This window comes from Babylonia areolata, chromosome 13 (genome assembly GCF_041734735.1).
Source record: "Babylonia areolata isolate BAREFJ2019XMU chromosome 13, ASM4173473v1, whole genome shotgun sequence".
Classification (NCBI taxonomy): domain Eukaryota; kingdom Metazoa; phylum Mollusca; class Gastropoda; order Neogastropoda; family Buccinidae; genus Babylonia; species Babylonia areolata.
This window is the reverse complement of record NC_134888.1, coordinates 30,629,554-30,634,553: the sequence shown is the minus strand read 5'-3', so window position 1 is coordinate 30,634,553 and position 5,000 is coordinate 30,629,554.

The window sequence follows — 5,000 nt, the reverse complement described above, 5'->3', positions numbered from 1 at the left end:
TGTATACCTTTCTAGGGGTAAAAGGGGGGAAGGAGGGGACCTGGGGGCGGGGGGGCGTGGCTGGGGTTGCAGTCAGGGGAGTGTTGGGATGAGGGTAGTGGGTGGTGGTGGAAGGGGGTAGGGCAGGGTGGAGGGGTGGAGTGGAGGGGGGGTGGGGTGGGGTTGTGCAGTTGGGTTTGAAACGCGGTTACTCCAGGCGTGGCCAAATTAATTACACCACTGACAAAGCATCGTTCCGCTTCACGTTTCGTAACCCCCTTTCAAGTGCTCGCGTGTGAAGGTTAGGGTGGTTATGGGTGGGTGTTGGGGGTGGGGGGGGATGGAGAGGATGGTTTTGGTTAGGGTGATGGGGTGAGGGGAGTGGGGGGTGGGGGGTAGAGGGCTGAGGAATGGAGGGCGTGTGTGTGTGTGTGTGTGTGTGTGTGTGTGTGTGTGTGTGTGGCGAGGGTGGTGTGTAGGTGAGAGAGACCCAGAGAGAGAAAGAGAGAGGGCGGTATGCGAAGTGACGGATAGAGGAGGGGAGAGCTATGTGTGTTTGTGTGCATGTGTTTGTATTCAGGGTGTGGGGTGGAGGGGGTGGGGGTTGCAGGGGTAGGGAGGGGGTGTGTGGGTGTGTCTGTGAGTCCTCGTGTCTGTGTGTGAGTGAAAGAGAGAGAGAGGGGGGGGGGGGGAGAGTAGAAAGCGGGAGGGAGGAGACAGAGAGAGAGAGAGAGAGAGAGAGAGAGAGAGGCGAAGTGTGTGACGACAGAGGAGAGGAGAAATGTGTGTATTTGTGTGCATGTGTTTGTATCTGTGTGTGTGTGTGTGTGTGAGGGGGGGGGGATGTGTGTTTCTTTGTGTCCGTGTATCTGTTTGTGTTTGTGTCTGTGTGCGAGTGAAAGAGAGAGAGAGAGGGGGGGGGGTGGGGGGTAGAAGGGTGGAAGAAAGAAAGAGGGGAGGGGAGAGAGATACAGACGGTGTGTGTGTGTGTGTGTGTGTGTGTGTCCAGAGGAGAGGGGAACAGTGTGTGAGAGAGAGAGCAAGAGGGAGAGAGAGAGAGAGAGACTGTGGAAAGATATATCATTACACTATCACACACACAGGCACACACACACACATACACACACGCACACTCACAGACACACACACACACACACATACACACACGCACACTCACAGACACACACACAGACACACACACACACACACACACACACACACACACACACACACACACAAGGGGCAGACATACACGTTTTAGATGATCACACATACCATCACGATCATCATTCATGCCTTCCTAGGAACCCACCCGTGGCCAGTACCCACAGAACGGAACAAAAGCCGTTATTAACCACTTTCACCCAGTCCCCGCCTTGATCAATAACAAATGCGTAGTGTGTCAAACAACCCAACGAAAGGAAAGGGCAATTTTCCAGACCCGCGAATTAGCTCCAGAAACACCACAATTACGCGGACACTATAACAATGGATGGAAACAAACGCTTACTTATTTATTTATACCTGCATTAAACGCAACCGCGTCGTTGCACGCACGAGCAGGTAAATGGGTTCCATTCTCAGCAGTGGACTTGTGGCAGGGCACACAACAGTAGATCGGTAAAGATGCGTCAGACTTTCAACCTGAGAGTCCCGGGTTCGAATCCTGTTCACGGCGCCCGGTGAAACTCCAACAAATGTTTGTTAATCATTTTATCTCCTGGCCTAATTGTTTATTATTTTCAAGTTGAAAAACCACCGAGGCAACCATGTGTTTGTTCTGTATTGTCCGTGTGTTCTGTGTGGCTTTTTTTTTTTAAGGATTAAAGAGGCTATGCCAGTCTTGAATAAAAAGCTAATTTGTGTTTGCGCATTTCTTCTGTCTTTGCTGCTGTGTGCACATGTCAAATGATCGGTATGAGGAAAAGGCCCGGCGCTTCCTTTTTGAGGAAGTGTCTGGGTTTGTTCCAATGTACTTTTTTATTTTCCTGTGTGCTGGATGAATTGGTAGCGCAATCAGCATTGGCTTGAAGTTATGTGCCTGGTGGTTTAGTTAAAGGGTGGAGGTATTTCCAATCTCCTTCCAATCACTGACACTCACCCTCTCCATTTTAGATTTTGTACTCTATCTTTTCCACATTCTGTTCTCTCTCTTTCTCTGTCTGTCTGTCTGTCTGTCTGTCTGCCTCTCTCTCTCTCTCTCTCTCTCTCTCTCTCTCTCTCTTCCTTTCTTAGTACCCTCCTCCTTGCCCTCACCCCCTCACCCCCCGCCCCTCCCCTCCACCTCAACCGCCCCCCCCCCACCCCTTTTCATTCGAATATACAGAAATGTCGATTTCTAATTAATAATAACAATTATCATTATGATAGAAATGATGATAATAATATCATTTATTTTCAGTCTAATATCATCATCTTCGATGAACAGACTATAAATAAATAAAGGAATTTCCAGGACAACAGATGTGCAGACCTTCCAATGCCTCAAAACCTTGAGCGTGTGTATGCATGCAAAAAATCAAGATACGTGCGTTAAAGATCCCGTAATCCATGTCAGCTTTCGGTGGATTATGATTGACTGATTGATTGATTGTTTGATTGATCGATTGATTGATACTTATATACCGCCTATCTTCAGTGGGAGACCAAGCTCTAAGCGCTTTACACACACGGGGTCATTTACACAGCAGGCTGCCTGGATGGGTAGAGCCGACTGACGGCTGCCACTGGGCGCTCATCATTCGTTTCCTGTGTCATTCAATCAGATTTCAGGCACACACACGCGCGCGCGCGCACACACACACACACACACACACACACACACACACACACACACACACACACACACACACACACACACGCACGCACGCACACACACACATATAACATTTTACGTGTATGACCGTTTTTACTCATTTACCACGTTATGTAGGCAGCCATTACTCCGTTTTCGGGGGGCATGCATGCTGCGAATGTTCCTGTTTCCATAACCCACCGAAACAAGAACCCACCCTCCCAAAAACGGAGTATGGCTGCCTACACGGCGGGGGGTAAAGACAGTCACACGCGCAAAAAGCCCACTCGTATAGTATACATACATAAGAGTGAACGAGTCGCACAGCCCACAGAACGAAGAAGAAGAAGAACTAGGGATGGTCTTCAGCCTGTTTGCTGGTGTCACCACATGTCTTGAGGTCTGTCTTCACTGTATGTTGTTCAGTTACATTGCTTGGTGTACATAAAGCCCGTCGTATAGACCTGTGTTCCTGTATCTTTTTCTTCTTCTGCGTTCACTCGTATGCACACGAGTGGGCTTTTACGTGTATGACCGTTTTTACCCCGCCATGTAGGCAGCCATACTCCGTTTTCGGGGGTGTGCATGCTGGGTATGTTCTTGTTTCCATAACCCACCGAACGTTGACATGGATTACAGGATCTTTAACGTGCGTATTTGATCTTCTTGCTTGCATATACACACGAAGGGGGTTCAGGCACTAGCAGGTCTGCACATATGTTGACCAGGGAGATCGTAAAAATCTCCACCCTTTACCCACCAGGCGCCGTCACCGTGATTCGAACCCGGGACCCTCAGATTGACAGTCCAATACTTTAACCACTCGGCTATTGCGCCCGTCGTGTTCCTGTATCAAAAATCAATGCGAATGCTTCCCCCCTGTGGGGATGCTGGGGATCGTGCAGTATAAATAGCATCCCCCGCCATCTATAAATTTTATGCTAGAAATTTCCTCTTTACTATTACTCTCTTTGATTCTGCCTTTTTTTATTTCTTCACTGTTGTCTCCTTTTTTTCTACCTTACTAGTCCATTCCCCTTTCTTTTTTTTCAAGCAAGTCTTGACGTGTTTTTTTTAATTTTTTTAAAATTATTTTGTTGTTGTTGTTGTTGTTTTTGTTTTTTGTTTTTTTTCTCTCTCTCTCTTTCCGCAGTCTATGATGTACTATATGTGCTGCTTGTTCTGGCGATTAGGTAGTGAGATATAAACACTGGGATGGCACTAGCTGCCCATTATGCAATGTTATCTGCCTATAATAATAATAATAATAATAATAATAATAATATAGCGCTGAATCTTGTGCAGAGACAAATCTAAGCGCTATCACACCAGTCACTCACACGCATGCATAACTCTAAAACTGGAGAAACTGAAGACAAGGAAGAGGCAGGGAAGGTAGGCCTATCTTGGGAAGAGGTAGGTTTTAAGGCCAAACTTGACAGAGCTGAGTGCGGAGACCTGACGAAGCGAAAGAGGAAGTTCATTCCAAATGCAAGGTCCACAGGCAGAGAGAGAACGGCATCCTACAGTGGAGTGTTTGAATCTGGGTATGCGTAAACATAGTGAATCCGAAGCCGATCGTAGAGAGCAAGATGTAGAGGTGATGGCAGCCACAAAGATAGGTGGGGGTAGATTTGTGAATAGATTTATAACATAGAGTGCTGATCTTGTATTTTATTCTGTGTGTGAGACAGGGAACCAATGGAACTGTTTCAAAAGTGGAGTGATGTGATGTGCTCAGATCTTTTCTTTCTGAGGACGAGTCGGGCAGCAGAGTTTTGTATGCGCTGAAGGGACTGAATGGATGAAGCAGGCAAACCAGACAATAGACAATATGGCCTTTGAATGTATTTGTTTGTTTGGCTTTGAAGTATTGATATTTGTTTTATTCCTTTTTATTTACAATTTTTTGTCATCTGGGGATGATAAATTAACCGGAGCGGCTGGCGTCCTCAGCATGGTCTTGTCTTACTTGCCAAAAGGAGCTAAATGGTTTGGATACTTTGTCATGAACTCTTTTTTGTGGGTTTGTATTAGTGTTTTTTTCTGTTTTTGTGGGGATTTTTGTTTGTTTTTGTTGTTTTTTGTTTTGTTTTTTGTGGTTTGTTTTTGTTTGTTTTTGTTTTTGTTTTGCTGTAGATGTGACAGTTTTTGTGTTGACGCGGTCGAGCATGTGTATGGTTTGACAGTCCCGATATAGCCCTGTGCGGTCGGCTGGACTGTAAGC